This window comes from Mytilus trossulus, chromosome 1 (assembly GCF_036588685.1).
Source record: "Mytilus trossulus isolate FHL-02 chromosome 1, PNRI_Mtr1.1.1.hap1, whole genome shotgun sequence".
NCBI lineage: Eukaryota > Metazoa > Mollusca > Bivalvia > Mytilida > Mytilidae > Mytilus > Mytilus trossulus.
In genome coordinates, this window is record NC_086373.1 from 12,761,785 (window position 1) to 12,785,175 (window position 23,391).

Sequence of the window (23,391 nt, forward strand, 5' to 3'; positions counted from 1 at the left end):
AAGAAACCACATAACTAAAACAAGATAAAACCACGTGCACTGAATGTAAAGATGCTAACATTGATCGTTAAGATTTAATAAATGATGATTAGATTATATATGATTATTTTTTATAATAGACATCAATATGAAAACGCTTGCGGCAAAACATTAACCTCCTTGACGGCTTAATTTGTTTACATTCCAAATAATTTGGAATCATATTGGCAAACACGTCATGATTGTATAGAATGCATTGTAAGTCGACCTTTTAATAGAATGGTACAAGTGATATTTATTGGCGTAATAACTTTAACGAAATAAAGGCCAATCAACCTGTCCTGCTGTTCACATAGAACATGTATATATAAGTACATGTAAGTATAAGTACATGTATATATATGTGCGGGAATTTCTCGCTACATTGAAGACCTGTTGGTGACCTTCTGCTGTTGTTTTTTAATTGGTCGGGTTTTGTCTCTCTCTTTGACACATTCCCCATTTCCATTCTCAATTTTATAAGGCATTTCACGGTTGAATATACAAACAAACACATATGACCCTCTTTTTTTGTTGTAAAACCCAACATTTTATCAGTAAATTTACGGAAAATGACTTCATCAATGATAATTCATGTCAACACATATAAAAGTGCCTGTCCAACAGCAGTGCAATCAACTGGTACGTCAGATGAATGTTTCGTATATATTTGTTTATTACTAATTTCCAAAAAAAAAAAGAAAACCCCAATCTACGATGGTTGCAGGCATTGAAAAACAAATATGTCCAAAAAGTTGTGACAGTTCTGAGTAATGTGGTAGAGAAATAATAGAACATAATACATCTACAAAGAAAGACCTTGTCAGGGAAATTCAAGTTATCATGTAAATCTCACTACTGGTCTTATTTAAATGAACATATTTCCCAGCAGTAATTTCAGCACAATGGTTGTAAAAGATATTAGTCATAAACATAAACCATGCTATTTTTTTGGTACGAAAGTCACTCGTTTAATCTGAATCAGACTCATTTATGAGGTTCGAATCTCAGTTCTATTATTTAGTTGCGGACAAGAAGAATAATGTGTTTGAAGGTATAAGATTTGGTCTCACCTTTGATTAATTAATTGATTTAATCAATCAATTGATTGGTCGCTTTTTGCTTATTTCACCTGATGAAATCTTCTTTTGATGATACATTCAAACATAAATAGGACAACAACTTACATGTATAAAATGGTTTACCGCGTGTGCCCTAGTCTGGAGTTAATAAATAAGGCGACGTAAGTCGGACTGAACAAAGTTCGCATGTTTTATAGGGAAAATTAACAGCATTTAGTTCTGTACAAAGAACACCAACTGAGGCTGATGCTGTGAAGGAATTTATAGCGTAATAAAATAAATTGTGTTAATTTCATCAGATCATATGTTACATCATTTACAACTTTATTTTTTCGACAACATAACTCTTCTGTGAACTATTACAATTACTTAACCGATATAAAGTTGAAAGATCAGACATTAAAAATGTGAATATGAAGTTACACCCACTGTATACATTGATAAAAGATACCTGATTAAATTACAAAGTTGTATACAAGCTACTCATTTCTTAACATTAAGCTATCCATTGGCGCTCAAGTCAAAACAAACATTTCATTAATCAATATCGCAGATTTTCAGGACAAAACGTCCAGCAAAAGCGAACAACCATTTGTCTGTTAAAGGTCATTCATGATAACTTGGTGTATATTCGTAAATTGGTATTATTATTTCAGAATCCGTCTCAATAAAAATCATCCTATATGAATGACGACTATACGTGAAATTATTAAAACAAAACTTATTTACAAATGGTCAATGCAAATCAATGGAAGTAAAGGCAACAGTAGTATACCGCTGTTCAAAACTCATAAATCCATGGACAAAAACCAAAATCGGGGTAACAAACTAAAACCAAGGGAAACGCATTAAATATAAGAGGAGAACAACGACATAACACTAAAATGTAACACACACAGAAACGGACCGAGCATCAGACAAAATTACACGAGAAGTAACACGCCATCTTGTTTCACTATTTTCCTCTGTCGTAGTGATTCATTAAAGGTTATCTTAGAGTTATTTTATACCTTATTCACTTCGATTAAAACTTCCCTTATCAGATAGGAGGATGGGTATAGAGATCATTCGATTTTCAGAAATGTGAATCAAATTGATTGTTTGATTGACGTACATCTCATAAAAGAATAATGGTTGTTAGGTCGGGAAAGGTTAACAGGTGTTTTACTAAAGTCACATTATGATGCTTACTTTCAAATAATAAGCTATGTTCAATGTAAATACTAAATGGTTAATTCTATGATTCCATAGGGTACTTCAGAGGTAATTTCTCTGGACTCGATTTAATTTGACACACCAGTTCAAAGAAATACGCCATCACATTATGCATGGTTTTGAAATAAATTAATGGCTCCGGTCATGTATTAAACCTCTATGTTTTTGTGTTTTCTTTGTGTAAGGGATGTCAATCCTCTGTCAGAATTACGATTTGCGTCTTTTGCACCAAGCATGTTTAAAAATCAAGAATAATATATAAAATACTCGTCACCTTGGATACAGCATAATTGATCTGGTTATGATAATATGTCTTTCTGTTGACCTTTATCCTTGCGATTTAACGTTAAGCAATTATCAATTTCTCTATCCAGACAATTTTACTGTATGAAGCCATGTATTTTTAACGTTTAAAACGCAATGACAGTTATTTTAACGCTGGCGATGTAGCTGCAGGACTGGAAACATGGAAAAGATAATTTGATTAAGAGCATATATGTTACATATACATTTCGTACTTATATAATCACAATTAATCAATTATAATCCTTTATAAAGATCGGTTTATTAAGTGCATTTCTAAATGGTGCACTTTATCAGATTACCTATCTCACTAAATGATATAATTTAGATAAAGCATCTAAGTTTTCTTAATTAAAACCGGATGAATGTTCATTGATTTTTATTGACGACACATTTTTAATCACAAAATCATGACTTCATTATTTTTCGTACCAGAAATTTCAATCATTAACAAATTAAATAAATTGCTATATCAAAATAATTAGATAAGGTACGACTTATAGCAAGGCTGTGTTATTAATAAAATAAAAGTGTATACATGGCACAGGTACACATTTAACATTAGTTTGCATGTATTCTTTAAAACTCTTCATGGACATAAACGAAATTCATAATAATAGAGTGAATACCATTCTCAACTCTGGAACATACATATCAACTAAAAAAATATCCATAACACTATCAAGAATTGAAGGTTCCTGACTTACGTTTCAGTAGATGTAACTGACGCAAGATAAATAAAAGGAAGCTACTAGTTTTCAAAAGACGAAATAATAAACTGATATAGACATTACTTACGAATCTCTATACTTCAATGTACAATCCATTTTTAAGAAGACCACACTTTTTATCAAAAGATAAGGTGAGAAATTACGTCCCTGTAAATTAGACAGCAATCGAGAAACATTCTTGACTTAGAAGTTCAGAACATATGATAAATTTATCTGTGGTCATTTTTTTTTACATACATGGATTTATATTTTCATTAGATTTGTGTTATATGGTCTATTGTATCTTTATAGTGTACTAGAACACACCCGCGAAATCGCGGGCGTATAAAGCTTGTAAACTGTAGTAGGATGATTTTTTGTAATGGATATTTTGACTGATGAATTTCATATATTAAAGGTATCAAAAAGCCCTCCGTTATGTGTTTCCTTTCTGTTAAATTCGATTATTTTTTTTGTGTTTCTGGCCTTATGCCACAATTATTCTTCCTCTTTGGAACAATGCATTTTTTGGAAAAAGTCATATTAAATTAAAAATTTGCACCGCTTCAAACATGAAACAAATGAAACTGCTGAAGTTATATACCATTATTATTAGATAATAAAATGTGCTTGTAGAACAATACATCAGTGTTTTTTTTCCTATTAACATGCCAATGGTAGGATTTGAATCTCGTATAAATGACTAACGCTCATTTGAGGGATGCTCTGAGGGGGCCTGATTCTGAAATCCCGGGCTTAAAAACATGAAATCCCGAAGTGCGTATTTTAACGAAATTCATAACCCGACATCCCGAAATAAAAAAAAAATATTCCCGCATCCCGTAAAAATCAGTTCCGAAATCCCGAGCTTAAAAGCACCAGATCCCGACGTTCCAAATAAGTCTTGTCTCCCGCTAATCTCTACCCTACTTTCATTTTGGCCAAATCACTACTTTCACTTTCAACAATAAATTTGTATGCCCCATCTATGGGAATTATGTTTTCTAGTCTGTTCCTCCGTTCGTTTGTTAGTCCGTCCTTCTGTCCGGCTTCAGGTTAAAGTGTTTACTCTCAACAATAAATTTTCATGCCCCATTTATGGGAATTATTTTTTCTAGTTTGTTCTTCCGTCCGTCTGTCCCGCTTCAGGTTAAAGTTTTTGTCGAGGTAGTTTTTGATGAATTTGAAGTTGAACCAACTCGAAACTTAGTAAATATGTTCCCTATGATAATATGATCTTTCTAATGTTAATGCCAAATTAGAGATTTTACCCCATTTCACGGTCAAAACATAGCAAATGATAGTGCCGATCGGATGTGGCATCTGTATACTATGGACACATTCTTGTTTTTCATAGGGCCTGTGTCGTTAAATCTTAAACAAAACATGATAATATAGGCTATGCCTGTGTCGTTATTTATGTGACTATAAGTGAATGACAAAATGATTGTGTTTATTTTCACACGGCCTGGGTCGTTGCTTACAGTTGGGATTACGAAAGTGGCTTGCATGAATCTTAAATAAACATGATAATATAGGCTATGCCTTTGTCGTTATTTACGTGACGATAAGTGAATGACAAAAATGATTGTGTTTATTTTCACACGGCCTGGGTCGTTGCTTACACTCGGGACAACATATAACGATGCAGGCAATGTGAAAATGGCTTGCATGAATCTTAAATAAAACATGATATTATAGGTTATGCTGGTGTCGTTATTTACGTGACAAATAAAACATGATAATTTAGGCTATGCCTGTGTCGTTATTTACGTGACGATAAGTGAATGACAAAAATGATTGTGTTTATTTTCACACAGCCTGGGTCGTTGCTTACACTTGGGACAACATATAACGATTTAGTCAATGTGAAAATGGCTTGCATGAATCTTAAATAAAACATGATAATATAATCTTAAATAAACCATGATAATATAGGCTATGCGTTTATTACGTGACGATAAGTGAATTACAATTTATTTTTTTTATTTTCACACGGCCTGGGTTGATGTTTACACTTGGGACAACATTCTTATATAATGATTCAGGCAATGATAATATAGGGTTTGTAATGTTAATTTACAAAAATAAACGGAAGAGGAAGTTATCTATGAATAAAAGCCGGAGTGATGACGGACACATATCCGGACTTCTTTTTTTCCGTTTTTCTCCCAAAATAACCGAAACTGAATAATCATAAGAATGGATGACAAATGCGACTATGCATGGTACCTATAGGACATACAGTCATTATGATCAATCTATTGAGGAAGGAGGAGAAGCGACACCAAAAAGGAGGTCTTCTCGTTTAATAGTATAGATGTCTAATCACAAGCAAAATATAATTCAACAATTAGAGAAAATATCTCAACTTTAAGGAAAACATCGTTCTTTAAACAGTTTTTAAACAGATCATTTTTTTATTCTAGATTATTTTTTTATTATAATGGCATAATTCATTTATCAAGGTCTATCTTTAAAATTATTCCAGTATTGTTGGAACGATAACAAGACCCGAATTATTTTGAAACACATACATCAAATTGATTTTGTATATAATATAATGAGAAATATCAAGTTTTATTAAACACTTGAACAACTCATTATTTGGAAACGATAAAGGTTTAGCTTCAGAAAATATCAATCTTTTCACATTATGCACCCGTGAGTATATATGGAAACATAGAACATGTTCAATGTTTACTCGTATGCAGGTTCCCGATAATTAGTGAAAACAATATATATGGAAAGTACAAAGGAAAATAGAAAGGAAGCAGTGAAAAAAAGATATATCTGAACCTAGGTTCAAAGAGTTCACGTGTTTAAGCAAGATTTATATTTACAATTAGTTTTGCCATAATACAATTACAAACGTCTATTATGGGAACTATTATTTTCCTGCAGGAATGATAGCATGATCACAATTATCTTAGCACATGCATACATCAAATTGATTGCGTGCATAATGTTATCGAAAAAGTCAGTGTAAGTTATAACGAATCATTGTATAAAACGATAAAAATTTCACTCAAGACATTTACATAACTGTTTAGATAAGACTTTTGCAATCAATTCAAATTATAATTTCGGAAAAGAGTACGTACAGATAAAGAAATATCAAAATATACATTTCCAATTTAACGCATTGTATATTCACGTAGTGAAATACTGTTCATAAAAAATGCACTAAATACCATCCATTCAAATCCAAAATACATAGATAAGGTGTAATATGAATAAAATTATACGTAAATCATGAACATTTCAATACAGTTTCGGTTAAGATTTTTCACATTTATTCAGACTGTATTGAAGGAGCAGTACTGAGAGTAAGACTTTTAATACATGCCTGAGAGTATAGAATGTTTAAAAAGAGAATCAAGATAACACAGGGGCAATAAAGATTCATACGTCGATGATAAATCGACTAACTCATGTCACAAAACTTAAAATTACAAAAACACATCATTTCAGAATCACTTGTTACTGTATTGTCCGATTCAAAAGACAATTCTTTTTCATGCCCAAAAAAAATATAAAGTATATTTAACCAGTTTGTCTTCCAAAATACATATGAAGTAAAACTTGGTTCGAAAGACACTCGTTAAACATGATTTTTTTTTATTTGTAATGACAAAATTCTTTTATCTTAGTCTAACCTAAAATGTTTTATTTTGATACACGGAAAATAACAATATATCAACTATATTGAAACAATGGACTCTACATATAACATTCGTGGCATAGAGTTTTTTTTTCAGTTTGAGCGATATATTGTGATTATTTTCATATCATTTTTTACCGGAGTCAGAATAGAAAAATCAACGCATGTCAAAGTCGTTGACGTCTAGCGTTATAACACTAAGTAAACGTATTTGAAATGTATGGAAAAGGCGTTATTAAGCAATTAAAACAATTCTCAATCTGATTTTTGAAATAAAAAAGTGCCCCATATTATTCATAAAATATAAAATAAGATAATGGATCTGTTTTTCTGATATGAATATTCATAAATTCATCTGAATAAAACGTTGCTAAATGAAATGCAAACCCAAACCAAAATCAATTTTGTTTCCTTATCTAATCAATCAATCTGTCACTGACTAAAGTATCGGGCCAGAAAATGCTTACTTTATTCACGTTAAAGATATAGATACGAATCATGGTAATGGTAGACGGTAGATGGAACTATTTACAACTGAAAATGACTGTAAATGCTATTGACAGCCTTTACAATACAAATTTATAAAGTCATCTAGCAAGTTCTAAGTTCGTGTGAATATAGGACCACATGTACTCTTGGAACTGCCCACGATTGCATATTCATAAGAAAAAAAGAATAATAGTTATGCTACATCTGCAATGTGAAAGAATATCTTTAAAATCATGCATGTTTTAAAAAAATAAAAAATAAATAATTGGTTTATCAAATGCAAACAGTTTATATATCTCATACCGATTTAAAACATACAACACTGTTTTTATATAAGATCGAATGCAACTTTGTGGTATAGAGGTACGATACTGATTTTAAATACATAAAACACATATGAGCCGTGGTGAAGTGGTAAGTGCATTGGAATACTAATTAAAAGGTTCCTGGTTCGATTCATAATTGGGATGAAAATTTCAGGAACTCAATTTTCGGCTCTCCCTTAACACCATTTGCCAGAATGGTCTTGAGGAAACGATGATAGTCCGTCGGAAGGGGACGATCAATGGCTGACCCGTGTTAAGAGAGAGCCATATCTATTGCACGTTAAGGACACCCTTGTATATTTCGAAAAAGAGTAGGCTAATGCCGCTACAAGGCAGCACTTGTACCTGCAAAGTGGAAAGAGATTAATATAAGTTTGCAAAACTTGTTTCCCAATCCACTATAAACAAATATGTTTAAATTAAAACACATGTTCGTAAAAGTACTTTCATCAGGTAAGATTGAGAATATAAACTTCAAAACAAGAAAATTTTGACAAAAATCCGAACTCTTAGACAAATTCAAAAAGTGGAAGTCGATTAAAAATGACAAATCAATATATTAATCATTGGAAGAGGCGAAAAACAATATTCGTTAGTGAATGCATTTTGAGACGAAAAAATATGAATATAACATGGTTTTATAGCTAGCTAAAACTTCTACATTGCATGACAGTTGTTTATGAGTCCGTCATATTGACAAAATTTGACGAGCAACCCGAAAAGACATCATATTTGCAAACTCGTTTTACGATTGGGAGCGTTAAGATTAAAAGGGTTTAGACAGTAGAATCTTCACACACTTAACTTTTATAATTTGAATGTATTATGGTATACCTCAACAATTGTATTTGTTTTTATATTGTATGTTTCTCTGTAAACTTGTATTTAGTTTTTAGAGAATGAAGCTATATATCCAATTATGTATAAAAAAAAGTTTGGTACACGGTGGTTGATGCGGCAAATGTTCGCTGTATACTGGTAAAGGTATTATGTGTTAAATGTCGATGTCACATCTAATTTTTATTTTAAAAAGATTCTTGCAAGCGATTTCAATTTTATGAAAAATATCTTTAACATAAAATTTTTTTTTTATGATTTTTCAAAATTAACGTTAAACGCGCATTATACTTCATTATACATGCATATCAAGAGCAACAGACAAATTATAATACATATGACACATCATAGAACACTACAGACTAAGCAACACGAACCCAACCAAACACGGGGGGGGGGGGGGGGTACTCTGTCTAAGAGCCAGTAGTTTTATTTGAAAGAGGGGCAAAAGATACCAAACGGACAGTAAAATTCATAAATATTTTTAAAACAACAGTCAAGAGCAAGAGCTTGACGAATGTTAATGTCGGTTATTAAGGTATCAAGGGTAGCCCATTTATTTAAAATACAAACGGAGAAGCATTAATATGTTATAGGAGTAGGATTGTTTGCATTGCAACAAGACAACATGTGATCCCCTAGGGTATTCTTTATCAGCCGGAAGTGGTAATATATTCAGTTACCCAGCATATCCGAAAGCAGGCACCACTCTGTATTATTACATGTACTTCTCGATTGTCAGTCAATTTTGCTATATCCCGTTCGAACCTTTGGGTTAAACAAATCGAAAAAAAGGACGTGCAAAAATAAGACTTATGGATAAAAAATTAAAACAGCTTAGATACCAAGTATTATTCAGGCGCTCTTGTATTAATTAAAGATAATTTGTTCATGTTCAACCAGTTACACTCATTGTCTTACTGGTATTATCAAATATTCGTTTATAACTAAAATGTAAATTCATCAAATTCCTATAATGTTATGTTTTCTAGTCTTTTTCAACGGATAGTTGTTTAAAAGTCACTTTAAGCAATCGTCTGAATTTTTACATTCCTTTTGAAAATACGAAAACATAAATGACATCAAGATAAGATAAACGACGGGTGCCGTATACGGTGCAGGAAACGCTTACCCCTTCGAAGCACCGGATTTCACACCCGGTTTTTAGTGGAGATCGTGTTGTTATTTATTATTTTTAACTGTTGATGTAAATATCCTTTGGTTTTGTGACTCCTTGGTTTTGATTGTTATTGTCTTGCTTCTATAAAATAAACTTAAAAACATTAAGTTTACCGACATATCGTTCTTGAATGTTATTTTTCCCATTTGCTTTTCCCATTTGCTTAATGTAGGGTATTTTTCCATAAAAAATGACAATTTGGCTTATTTTAATTCATATTAACTTCAGAGAACTATAGAATATATTTCTGCTTAGACTTACATAGGAAATGTTATGTTCTCGTCAATGCATATTGCTTCCTTGCTTTGAATACTACTTAAATCCCATTTCGTTAGTTTTTATGCATATTCCGCTTGTTTATTTAGATCAATTGCAAATTACTTAGAACTTTTTTAGATTTTCATGTCAGTTTTGCATTTCCAGTGATATATGGTTTCACGAAAGCTAATTACCCGGTCCGGAGGCGGATTTAAAAAGGTTAAAATGACATTGGGTTGATGTAGTTTTACTGATATGGCATTTTACAATGTTATTGAGAGGATACTTACGCAATTATGCTTTATTTCTTTATCCAAGAATGCATTAAAAAACCTTTGAATCAAAATAAATGAACAAATATAAACACATTTATCTCGAATTAAACTTCATTTAAGAATACTATCATGTTTTTTGTCTTGTTTTATCTTTTATTAGTTTTCTTTATCGGTTCTTTATTTCTTTATTTTGATTTGAAAAAATGGACAGCAGCTTATATCAAATGCTTACAAAAATAACATGATTGATTTGAAAACAACTATATTAACGCAGATATGCTGAATATAATGATATATTGGACGAATTTATGTATAGCATCTGCATAGTGCACACATCCGACTTTTGGATTTGATAATTGAGAACAGCGAACCTATATGGTTTTAAAGAAAAAATATATGGTAAAGGTATTCTATCTAGTCCTTCCTATAGCTCGGTGAATGTGATGAACATTTTCAACTCTTCTCCACGACATAGACTTAGTCATGGTCATCGTCATTAAACATCCTTACTCTCGTTGTTGTTGTACGTATTAATGTCGTACAAGTAAGCAGTGAGGTATTCGTCACATTCGCACGTGTTTAATGTTGGGTTTTTTTTTAACACAAATATAATTTTAATTTGGTAAAAAAAATAGGATTTTGGTCCTCAATGTTCGTACTTTATTTGGCCTTTTTTTATCTTCTTTGGATTCGAGCAACACTAATGAGTCTATCTAGACAAAACGCGCGTCTGGCGTAAATACAAAATTTAATGCTGGTATATTTGATATGTTTATTGTTTGTTTTTATCGTTTGATATCGATATTTTTAAAATTGAATCTCAATGCAATAGGTATTTTTGATTTTGCCATGTGATTATTAACTTTCCAAATTGATTTTCCTCTGAGTTCAGTATTTTTGTGATTTTACTTTTTCCTAGCTGATGAAAGAGGAAATGTTCCAACTACAATCCATAGTTTTTGCAGACAATAAACTGGTAACAACTTTTTTCTTATGAAAATGAACATATCTGTAAAAACATTCATTGATTTTTATTCTTGAATTAACCTGATAACAAAAAGTGAAAGTAAACAGTCTGCATTTATGTGAATTTGAAGATAATGGTATTGTATTTCAAACTTGGCCTACGAAAACGTGAGTTTTAATGTCGCAAAATGAGTTTACCAAGCGAAGCTTCAAATACAATACGGTTATCTCTTTTATAATGTAAAATAAACAAAGCAGTATATAAACTCATCATAGATACCAGGACTGAATTTAGTATGTACGCCAGACGCGCGTATCGTCTACTAAAGACTTATCAGTGACACTTGAATCTAAAAAAGTTTTAAATGCCAAATAAAGTACGAAGTTGAATAGCATTGAGAACCAAAATTCCTAAAAGTTTTGCCAAATACATATTTTTCATTCATTAAATAGTGTAAAATTGAGTAAATCAATCATTCCGAGAAACGATGTTATCGTATTTGGAAATGAAGCACGATAAGTCAAATGAATGCTTTTTGCGTCAGATGTAACCATCCGGCTTTTTCAGCATTAGAAAAAATAAAAATGAAAAAACCTATCTCAAAGAAAAATTGAAAACGAAAATTCCTTTATTAAATGGCACATATACATTTTTCAAACACATTTCGTTTGAAAATTAGGGGACCCATATTCGAGTTCAGATTGATAAAAGGGTACGATATAGCTACAATAAGTAAATCATGAATATTAATTATTGCATCGATGCATTTAACTAACTTTACCGAAAGCAATGTCTCTGCGTCTTATTTTTTCGTGATGTCTATTTAGTACAAATAAGGCAAGTTCTTATGACGTGGCATGGTAACAACCTCTTCTTGACACTGGCCTCTCAATGATATCGTAAGCAGCACATTAACGTAAAAAATATGCCAATTTTGATCTTTCAGATGTAAGACGTCGACAACAATAAATGTCTTATTTGTGATACTCAAGACCAAAAAGATAATATAAATGTACATTTATTTCTCCCTTTAATATAGAATATTGATATAAGTAAAAATAAATTGTGAAGAAATTCTGAAATTATTAATATTATCATCTTAAAGAGGGGCGAAAGAGACCAATGGGACATTCAAACTCATAAATTGAGAATTCCTTCCTAGAAAAAAATAAAAGAATTCAGCCTGCGTATTCAGGTATTCTCATTATTTATTAATCCGTTGATTTACTTGCGTTTATACAGTTTATCTCATGCATAGATAAATGAACTGACTGAAATTGATTTGATGTGTTCTTGTTTTTTCGTAAATGTAAGTCGTGCATTCATTTCGTCGCTTTTCTCTTCGCTGACATTTAGTTTTGCATTGGACTCTAGTTTGGGCTAGTCACCGTTGTAGATTAGTACGTTGTGTTTTTGTATCTTTGTGCTATTTGCTCTGTCTCCTCGTGCAAGTCTAGTTGTTCAAGCCTTTTTAAGCTTATATTTTTAGTTTGTTCTTATTTAGTTCTACAACAACACAATTGTTTACGGTTATGTGATGAACGAGCACTCACACACATGTGTTAACTCTAACAGTGTGAATGTGCCTGTACTTATTCAGAAGGTAAGTATGCAGTGGTTGTATTGTCAATGATTGCCGTCTGTTATATCTGTTAGATCTGTTTTTCGTTAAATGTGTTGTCATGAACCAGGGGCCGGTAACAAGAAGCATTCGTATGTCTTACGAACGTTTAAAGGGCGTCTTAAGATTTAAGAATGTAACAAGACCCTACCTCAGACCTATCTTAGAATGATTGACAGTCCTTAATGTTTTGAAAAAGTGCTTGATTTAAGAACGATTCTTACGTCTACCTTAAAGCATTCTTACTATTTCTGGTAACACAATATCATTTTTAAATTTTGGTCAGTTATTAAGTGTTCTTAAAACAAACTTAGCAACTTAGGGGTGTACCAAGAACAATTCGCAATACCTTCACTTGACGTTTTTTGTAAGAGTGGTCCCGACTACTCTTAGCTGTACATTCACTTGTTAATATTAGAACAAGTTGCTTAAAAAGTTAATACGTCAACCTTAGAACTTTTTTATTCGAATTATTAATTCATCTGACTAGGAAATTATATATCAGTGTTTTCTTGGCCATGTACGAGGAGGATGGTAGTTTCTCTTTTTTGAAAATCATTACAATTTTGGCTTGTTGAGAGAAGTGTTAAATATAAAGCAAGGAGAAATTTGTGACCTTTTTCCATTTTAAACCAAGAGTTCCAAATGGTGAAGTTTAAATCATCACTTCTTAATTTTACGGAAGCCATCATGAGTTGGTTGACCAATTATTTACCGGTTTTGTAATATAATGAGCAACACGATTGGCGCCACACGTGGAGCAGGATTTCCTTACCCTTTCGAATCATCTAAAATCATCTTCAGTTTTTGGTGGATTGGGTGTTGTTGTCGTATACCTGTTTTTTGTTTTTTACATTTTTGTCTATTGTGTCTTTTTGTTCACTCATCGTTATCAATAGCATGGAAATTGACAAGCCTGTCATAGAAGTGAGAGGTTCAGCTCTTTAAACCAGGTTCAATTTATCATTTTTTTACACATTGAAAATGCATGTAACAAGTCAGGAGTATGACAAGTGTCTTCCATTTGCTTGATGTGTTTCATCATTTGATTTTGCCATTCGGTTTTAGGACTTAATTTCCGTCTTGAATTTTCCTCGGAGTAATGTATTTTTGTGATTTTATTTTTTGTAAGAAGGCTTTTAAAATGTGAAAAAAAATATAGCTTAAAGTGAAAAAAATTTAAGAAGATGTGGTATGAGTGCCAATGAGACATTTCTCCATCCAAATTACAAGTTATAAAAGTAAACCATTATAGTAGTGATTTGACCTAAATGAACGGTAGGATAGAAAAATAAGCCTACGTCATTTGAGACTCATCAATTATACTCGATTCAAATCACACCATTGGCCCACAGGCACTTGTCTCAAAAAAAAAATTCATATATACCTTAATATAACATTAAGGTATATAGGGGGGGGAATTGCGACAAGTGCCTGTGCATTGGCCTGGTGAATAATAGGGCCCTCAAAAGGATTGTCCTGAGACGAGCATATTTTTATTAAAATAATAATGTTCTATAAGCAGTTAAAATAACTTCATGTTTGAAGCGGTGCAAATTTTTTAATTAAATTTTACTTTTATGAAAAGAGGGCCGGAAGAATAATGGTGATCTGCGGCCAGAATTGTTTTCCTTAGGTTAAATGCACAGGCACTTGTCTCAATTTTTTCCCCCTATATACCTTAATATAACATTAAGGTATATATGAAACTTTTTTTTGAGACAAGTACCTGTGGTAAAATGGGTAGTTGATTGTTATGCGCATTTAATTATTCATTAAAACGTTTCTATGATTCATTTAAGGTGATTCGAATTTCTTTGCGATGAACCAAAAACGGAGACACCAGAAAATTATTAAGAACTTGAACTTGAAAACTAGTACGATGCAACTTAAGGGAGAAATAAGAGCGATCTACGAACAACCTGAGGGAGCTTTGATTTACACTCTTTGAGTGATTTTAGAATTATCTTATCTGCCCCTTAATTCAATACGTACGACCTCTCTTAATAAAATTTCTTGTTACCGGCCCCAGGCCGTTAGTTTTCGGTTTTGAATTGTTAAAGATATGTCACAAGTATGCAGTGGTTGTATTGTCAATGATTGCCGTCTGTTATATCTGTTATATCTGTTTTTCGTTTAATGTGTTGTCATGAACCAGGCCGTTAGTTTTCGGTGTTGAATTGTTAAAGATATGTCAATGCTTAGATCAATATCATTTATTGTATATTATTTACTGGATTTGTAGGCAACACGACGGGTGCCACATTTGGAGCAGAATCTGCTTACCCTGCCGGAGCACCTGAGATCACCCCAAGATTTGGTGGGGTTAGTTTTTTTAGTTGTTTCTTCTGTACTTGTGTCTTCTGTACTCTTATTTGTCTGTGTGTCTGTTTATTTTTAGCCAAAGCGTTGTCAGTTTATTTTCAATCTATGAGATTGAATTCCCCTCTGGTATTTTTCATCCTAAGTTTTCAAATGAATGGTTTTTATTGCTAAAAGAGGGACGAAAGATACTAAAGGGACAGTCAAACTCATAAATCTAAAAAAAAAACTGACAACGCCATAGCTAAAATGGAAAAGACAAACAGACAATAATAGTACACATCACATAACATAGCAAGCTTAAGAATAAACAACACGAACCCCACCAAAAACTAGGGGTAATCGCAGGTGCTCCGGAAGGGTAAGCAGATCCACCTCCACATATGACACCCGTCGTGTTGCTTATGTGATAACAAATCCGGTAAATAGTCTAATTCGGTAGGTCACATTCATGAAAAGGAAGGGGGTTGTAGTTACGACGTAAGGAACATATCCGATATCATTTGTGAAACGGTTATTCCATAACGGTCAACTAACTCGTGATGGCGTACGTAAAATTAACGAAGGGATGATTTTAAATTCACCATTGGGAACTCTTAGTTTAATAGCTTCCTTGTTAGCAACAACCCTCTATCAAAAAATCAATGATTATCAATAAAATTGAAGATCTCTATAACTTATTTATTTACAACGAAAGGATAATATAGATAAAACATCTATCAACAAACTCAGCAGAACTTTTGTTAAAAGTAATCACGACATATATTTTTTTAAACTATATGCAAACCTCAGGTAATAAATATCTTCTTTTTTTATTAACTTAGATTACGATTTCTTAATTTATGATAAATAAACTCATCATAGATACCAGGATTAAATTCAGTATATACGCCAGACGCACGTTTCGTCTACAAAAGACTCATCAGTGACGTTCGAATCCAAAAAAGTTTAAAAGGTCAAATAAAGTACGAAATTGACATTCTGTTTAGCGCCACGAAAAATTAGAAAAAAATAATTTAAATATCCCATGCAGTTATAATAAAAAATAGAGAGCGCATCACAAACCGATTGAAAGTTTACTTTGCTAGTGATTGAAATGTCAAATCCATTCCCTTTGAATCAAATGAACGATGACTTCTTTTTTGGTGCTCTTAGTTTTTCAGCACACTCGTTTATTAATAGATTGTTTAATTCTAAACTTTTCTACATTGGTTAGAGGTATAAAGGGAGGGTCGAGATCTCACAAACATGTTTAACCCCGCCGCATTTTTGCGCCTGTCCCAAGTCAGGAGCCTCTGGCCTTTGTTAGTCTTGTATTATTTTAATTTTAGTTTCTTGTGTACAATTTGGAATAAGTATGGCGTTCATTATCACTGAACCAGTATATATTTGTTTAGGGGCCAGCTGAAGGACGCCTCCGGGTGCGGGAATTTCTCGCTACATTGAAGACCTGTTGGTGACCTTCTGCTGTTGTTTTTTTGTTTTTCTATTTGGTCGGGTTGTTGTCTCTTTGACACATTCCCCATTTCCATTCTCAATTTTAAGTCGTTATTAAAAAGTATAAAAGATAAGTACACGTTTTAAAAATTATTAGAAACACTTCATCCGTCTAATAAAAGCTTGAGGTTGTGTTATGCCATAAGTAAAGAATAACTAGGAAGTGAAATACAACCACCAATACAAAAACTTACACAACACAATAAATCATGTCGCAAGTTATGGGTAATTAAATTTTTTATCAAAGAGATTCATAGATTTTATAATAATATCAAAAGTAAAACCTTTATGAATAAGTTTAAATTAAATTGAAGGAACAATAGGTTTTAATGGACTTGGGAATTTTGAAGAATTTCTAAAGAAATGAGGACAAGCTTTCATTCATGTATTTATACTAAAAACGGAATAAAAATCTACCTTGAATAATACTTTGTTCGGAATTTCAGATCCAAACACTTAACTTCATCTGTCGGTCTATTGTGTGCTTCCATTAACCATGCTTTTCAGAGTTGTTCTTTAAAATGTATGGAAGAAATGGAAAAAGAATATGCTGAAGAAGCTATGGAATAACAATTGCAAAGTGGCTCGGGTATAGTTTGTAACCCGGATTTGTTTTCTCTCAATGGATTTATTACTTTTTACCTAGTTAAAACAGAGCCAGTATTAAAATATAAAACGAATTTGTGTCTATTAAAATAAAGCAAGTGCTATATGGCCAATGGATACAAACTTCCTTTACAGCAACAAAATAAATGATATCAATTCTCCCTTAAGTACTTTCTATACCTATATAGCAATACGCAAATGGCACATGCGTATGCAGTATCGGTCATAACGTCAAGCGGGGCTTGCATTTCCTAAAAGTTGAAAATCATGTCTTCAATAGATTCAAGTCCGGCGTCATCCACATGTGTCAATATCAATGGATATCAAGTTGAGTGACAAAGCTTCTAATTTTGGTAGTATCCTTATCTCTTTATTATATATTATCTTTAAACATTTTAATTTTACTGGGTGGAGAAGGTGTATGGTTCCATGTCTTGAATAAATGAACCTGCCCCACACCTCTCTTTTTCTTTCTTCAATTCCCCTCTATTATGGTCTGGGGTTTATGTGGGTTGAGGGTAAAAAGCTTTATTTTGAGGGGAAGTGCTGCCCAAATTTTTTATGAAGCTGGACTTGTAATTTTTCTGGAGTTTTGCCCCTGGAAGTTATTTGTCATTTTTGCAATGAACACAAAGACATCTATACATAAGGGACTTTTTAATTTTGCATCCAAAAGGGGAGGATTCTTTTGTAAATACTTATTTGGTAGCAATTATATAACAATAAATAAAATAAGAATTGAAAAAATAAACAAATGCAGTCGAAATGATTCATTCACAAAAATAATGTTTTTCAAACTTAAAATATTAGTGTTCTTTTTTTTTTAATCAGAATTTTCATATTAAGTCATCTCTGGCATGTGATCAGAGACCAAGTGGTATGATACCTTACATATTTAGTCATTTAAAAAACCTAGAATAATGTGTAGAATGCAGGATAATGCATGAAGGCAAAAAAGAAAATTAAGAAGGAGGGGGGCACCCACCCTCATTCCACATTATTAGAAATAAATATGAGTCTGTGATCTATAAGAATATAGGTAAACATGAATTCACAATCATATTATATAAATATAAATTTAAAAAATCAATTGTAATAAAATTATAAACTCAAGTCTAAATAGTTTATAGTTTATCTAATTAACCAATACATGTGCCATGATGTCCAGACTGACATTTCATATCATATTTTTCAGGAATGATACATGCAGGAATATGTGCCACACATTTCAACAATTTCGTTAATGGATTGAATGTACTTTCTGTGAATTCATCAGCCATACTTAAAAAGAAAAAGGAGAATGAAACTGGAAAGAAAATATTTGCAGTTGCAAAAGAATCCTGTAAATAAATTCAAAAGAAAAAACAGTTTTAAACATGGTTAATATAATGAATAATTGGAGGGTAATTAAATCTTTAGTCATAGTATTTTTTTGATAATTTTCTTAAGTGGATATAAAGTATAATGAGGACCATAATTATATTCATATTTGCACTTAAGCAGTCATAAAAATGATTTAACAGATCTTGGAAATAATTTCAAGTTTAGGGTCAATATTTTAAATCAATTTTGTGGTAAAGCATTGTAATATATACTTGGAGACTTTTATGTATAAAACATGTCAGAATTTGTTTCAACAAAAATATTGAACTAGAATTAGTAACATTTGTATTTATTAAATGAAATCTATATTAATGTATAATTTCAACAAATTTAATGAAACCTATTTGGTTTTGAAAGCCTTTGTACATATTATGATTACAAATTTCATTGTAAACCGTCTGAGTTTCCAGTTAATTTTAAATGTAATATGTTTCAGCTATAGTAATTGAACACTGCATGCACTTTCATTTATATATATTTGTTACTACTTTTTTTCATTAGGTTAAAGCTAGTTTTGTTGCAGAATGGCAAATGTTTGGTACTGGTTGAAACTGAAAGTGATACAGGTAAATTTAAAGAATTTAGGCTTAAACTTTATTAATAGAAAAGATATTCGAAAATGTCATAATGAAAGTAGAGATTGTAGATTCTAAACAACCATGTGAAAGCAACAGTCTTCTATGGTTAGAGGATGCCATACTTAGCAATGATCTTGTTATTATATGGAAATTGATTTTTTTTCTAAGTTTCAATGTGAGTAGATTTATAGTTTTTTTATTAAAAGAAATGGGGTTTTTTACCATTATTTTCATTATTTTGATATTGAACACTCAACATTGATAACAAGTAATTTAAAACTCTCACTTACCCATGTTACCTGTATTATAAATCTATATTATATAAATTTACTTATTTAAATTTGGTTATATTTGTTTTCAATTGTAGGTCCCATGGTCATCATTTAACAGCAGGTTATTAACAGCAGTTTTGCAGAAAAATGAAGGAAGGCTGTCAATGGTAAATACATACATTTTAGGATGATAACATGTAGTTCCCTTTGAGAAAAAACTTGAGGTTTCATTTGAGACTTTTTAATCTAATAATGGTGTTTTGCAGGCATTTATAACATTTCTTTTTGGACAATATATTTAGTAGACTCAACTATAAAATGTAGGATCATGTAAACTTGTACACATATGTCACTGACCTACATTTTCCACTTCACTGACTTTGGTAACATTAAACATCCAATTTCATATACAACAAATGTATATCTCAGCAACTAAAAGGTGTCAGATCATGCAAACTTATATATACACTCTCAGAGTCTCAGTAACTCAGCTTCCAGGCAAAAAAAGGTCACAGTGATCCACATTTTACACTATTGATTTGTACTGTATTTACTAATTCAAATACAAAGTATATTATCAAGACTGCCACTGGTTCTTATGTGCCACAATTATGACAATGAAGATAACTATGTGATGTAGATTACTTATGATTATCACAAACTTGGTCACATGCTGTATATGTAAATTTATACCAAAAAGAACAGTTCAACTGTATTGATTTAAGGTAAACGGTAAAGGTCACACCTATTCAATATACATGTATACCTTGAATTTGCATTGGACACTATAATGCTCCCTATATCATATATATTGTCAATTATTGCTTTCCAAATTGCCTTTGTACACAAAACAAAAACCACTCAAAAGGATGTCCATCATATGCAGAAGCAATATAAAATGCATACCCATCAGCTGACCTAATTATTGCAATCACTTCAAAAACCATATATCATATTATAAAACGCTTAACGAGTACCTTTCTTAGTCAGGTATACTATAATCTTTTTTAAATTGATGTTGTAATGCATGATTGGATTAATTTTGCACTCACTGAAATATTATATAGATTTAGTAGTTTATTTGTATATATTACACCTTTTCATTACAAATAAATAAATTAAACTTTCAGGTAAATGCAGCATCAGACCGTTCCCAAGGAAAATTTTACGCCGAAAGTTTGGGAAAGTGTGAATAAGAAATTAGAGAGGCAAACAGATAACCAGAAACCAAAGATTTTAAAAGAAAAGAATAACCACTAATAGTAATATGATATATCTGACTGGGAGCAACATGTACTATTCAATATGGAAGGATTGAAAATTTTGACTGAGAACAAAGTGAACTCGAATAATGCTATGACTATCAATCAGTACTTGACTGAATCAGAGGAGTAAACTATTTACATATTTGTAAATATAACAGTTATATGTCTGCTTGATTATTGAGGAATTCAAAATAAAGAAAGTTGAAAAACCTTTGAAAAAGTTATAATTTCATCATTTCTTGGTTTTGTTACTATGACAACTGAAATATATAATGTATTATCATTATGCTTCATCAAACTGAAATCAGTAATTGAGGAAAAGGTAACATTTACTTGCATATAAAAAAGAAGATGTGGTATGATTGCCAATGAGACAACTATCCACAAAAGACCAAAATGAAACAAGCATTAACAACTATAGATAATCAAACGGCCTTCAACAATGAGCAAAGCACATACCGCATAGTCATCTCAAAAATTCATTGATATGACAATGTAAAACAATTCAAACGAGAAAACACGTAAACAAACGACAACCACTGAAGGACAGGCACATACATAAATAATGTGACGGGGTTAAACATGTTAGGGGAAGTCAGATATAAAAGGCCCCGATAAGACAATGTAAAACAATTCAAGCGAGAAAACTAACGGACTGTTATCTATGAATCGATAATTTAAAAAAAAAATATTTGGTGATTTTTGCTAACTTCGGAGTAATTTATTTTGCTCATATAAGACCACAGTAGTGCTAATATAAGCTGCATTATAATGTATAATACTATTTGTTTACATTCACATAGAAGTCATGTGTTGTTGCTCTTAAATCATGGTATTTGATCTGTTATTGTCTGTTAGGTTGTAACTCTTGCACATCAGGACAATGCAAAAACTTGAATTTTCCAACTTCATGTCCTGTTGCCATGGTAGCCGTTGTTCAAAGAAACCAAAAAATTGTTCTCATTTGATTGCCTTGTGAAACTGTATTAATCTGTGTTTGTTTAACACAGGATATGACAACTTATGTCACACTTTGATCACCAATGATGAAAGATATTCAAAAAACTGCTGTTGATCACTGTTTCGTTAGGGGTCACAAAAACGTTTTCCGGCAAAAAATAGTCTGGTGACCCATATTTTTTGGTATATCTTTTTTAAGCTCATTGTTATGACCATCTTATGTCAAATATAAAAAAATATTCATTGGACCATTTTTTTGGAATTTTAAGTAAAATAGAAATTTTTAACAAAATCTGTAGGTTTTTTTGTGGTGCAGTGTTGATGAAATTGGAGCCTTAATCAATTAAAATGAATAAAACTGCCATTATTTGTGTTTTATTTTAATTTTAAATAATAATTTTGTAATAAATGAAGAACAAACCTTTCAAAATACTTGTAAAGGCTTGAAAAAAATCCAGAGTTTATACATAAGGTATGTATGTATGCATACACGTCATATACCAACTTTGGCGACCGTTACCATGGAAACGAGCCTGGTGACATACTACTTTTAACTCAAATTTTCATAGAGGCCTTTGCATAGTATATGTATGCAAATTCTAAGAAAAATTCAATGGTGAAAAAAAAATTGCTATATCTGTAGGGATTCACCTTAAGCACTCCTTGACAGTTGGATAATTGAGTGACAGAACATCATCAAAATGTTGAAAGTGAAAGGAAAAAAATCGAGCACTAAATCTCACTAAAGATGTTTTCCTTAAACATCTAACATTTAAAATTGATAACGGTTTTACTCTAATTCTTCGTCAATTTATCCCTTTCAGCACCCATTGTATAAAAAACATTTAATCAACATGTGCTTCGTTTGATCTCAGTTCTTCATTGGTAAAAATCCGATTTTGACGTCGAATGTTCTAGGTTTCCCCTGAATTTCCTATTGTTACGGCATGATAAAAGGCGAACATGTCTGATGACGTCACATAGAAACAACACATCTGTTTTGCAGATCATTCAAAAAGAAGAAATACGTTTGCCTGCATATTGTTTGAGAATCATTAGAGAAACAGATTCTACCACCAAATCTCGTGTAATACGATATTTATCCACTCTCAACAGTTAAATTTATAAATATTTAAAATGCCTCGCGTTTTGAATTTGAAAATTTAACTGTCTCGAGTAGATAAATATCGTATCACACTCGATTTAGTGGTAGAATCTATAAATAAATCAGCAATCCACGTATGCATCTTATTTGATAGACGTATTGATTTATATCCCGAGGTTTTGAAACCATTGAAATTCAGTATTTTTCTTTTTCATTCTTATTTTTCTGTACAATATATGTATTTCTTATGTGTGGCTTTATTTAGATTATTTCCTATCCATTAAGAATTGCTGTATGAAATATATGAAAGTACAGTCGTCAATATTCCTAAAGAGATCGACAGGATATTTTTATTATACTTAAATAGGCGCACCGAGTTTCTTGAGTGCCTTTGAGCAGAATACGTAGAAACAATTGTATGTGGTATATTTTTTTATCTGAAAACTAATTTTCACTGA